The sequence below is a fragment of the Cynoglossus semilaevis genome, unplaced genomic scaffold, assembly GCF_000523025.1.
Source record: "Cynoglossus semilaevis isolate Cse_v1.0 unplaced genomic scaffold, Cse_v1.0 scaffold1615, whole genome shotgun sequence".
NCBI classification, from domain to species: Eukaryota; Metazoa; Chordata; class Actinopteri; order Pleuronectiformes; family Cynoglossidae; genus Cynoglossus; species Cynoglossus semilaevis.
In genome coordinates this window covers 8,620-10,080 of record NW_007585135.1, presented here as the reverse complement: position 1 = coordinate 10,080, position 1,461 = coordinate 8,620, and the positions used below count along the sequence as shown (strand labels likewise).

Here is a 1,461-nt window from a genome sequence, read left to right as displayed (position 1 = left end):
GGAATATCCAGGGAAACCCCGCGTCATTTGACGGTCACTACGTCAGTAAATGCTTGTTGGCGGAGCAAAACCGAACATCACTTTGCTACGGGAGGCCTAAAATTGTAACCATCCGCCAAAACGCCCTTGTGAAAATGTCACGAAATAGTCCGTTTTGGTGAAATACTAAACCGATTTAAACATATTAAATAACGATATAAATTCATGCAACTTTTCCACATGTATCAACGTTTTAGTGACTTTGCTGAGAAACTATTTTTAACTAGAAAGCGAGTGTTAAAACGTTGTGCGTTCTTATTTTCTGTCACCAGAGGGCGAGTACACAAAACGAGCAGGGAAGGGAAATTCAATCTTTGATTTAAAAATATATATATATACGATATACGTTATGTCGACGCTTATACAGCTAAAGCACTGCACTGTAGTTATGTATTCAAACTTATAACTTTAATTATGTAGTTTATATGTGTAAATAATGATATTATAAGTGTATATATATTGTAAATCTATGTTTGTGTCAATGCAGAAACTAATTGCTAAAACACTGCGATATACAGTTATTAACAGTATACTCTATTTATTTTTTATATTTAGCAGGTGCTATGTTTATCATATAATTGTATTTGTCCCTTTTTTTATTGTGACTTTAGACAAAATATTGGAAATGTCAATAGTTTTATAAATAAAACAATCCTTTCACATTTGTGGTGGTCAGATTAAATATTCTTGCATTTTTTTGCAATAGTAAGATTGTAGATGTCGCTTGTGATTGGATAACGAGGCGCATCCTTGACCTTTAACAGCGGAAGAAAGGAGTAACACTTCCGGGGCACACTCGTGCACACGCTTATTTATTAACTTTGTTAAGTAATTCCCTGCAGGTGTAGCAGCAGACCAACATTACCATCACCTGGGCCGGTGGACTCCACGACGCCAAGAAGTCCGAATTCTCTGGTTTCTCTTACGTGAACGACATCGTCCTGGCCATTTTTGAGCTGCTCAAGTAAGAAAAACATGTCAAGTTTTTTCGTGATCTGAAATGGAACTTTCGGACAGCATTTACAGAGTGTTGTTTAATGTTTACAGGACATCGGGGCCGGAAAGAGAAAATACTATGCAGTGAATTACCCACGGAGCCATCTTTAAACTGGTAAGTGTTTCACTGTGAGAGATTTAGTTATACTAGATGGAGAGTTGTTTTTGACTTTGTCAAAAGTATTTTTAGTTGTTACTTTCATGTTTCATGTAGTTATAGTTTAATGTGAAATTCTGATTAGTGACTAGATTGTAGTGGTTTTGTAACATGCTAGTGCTAAACATTTTGAACATGGTGTAGCCATCTTGAGAGTGCCTGTATTGGATGTTGTCTTTATTTCATCTTGTGTTTCAGGCCCAAAGAAGAGGTTTAACCAAGTTGTTCCACTCCTGATGATGGCACCTTTGTTGAATCCTGGGAGAACA

General features: G+C 36.5%; 1 long non-coding RNA gene across 1 annotated transcript; it reads left to right on the top strand.

The window, feature by feature from the left end:
* The first annotated feature begins 816 nt into the window (after positions 1 to 816).
* LOC103398862 (uncharacterized) lies at positions 817 to 1,461 on the top strand. The gene is made up of 3 exons (XR_523543.2): positions 817 to 1,003; positions 1,087 to 1,150; positions 1,391 to 1,461. It is a non-coding gene; the product is annotated as an uncharacterized LOC103398862 (long non-coding RNA).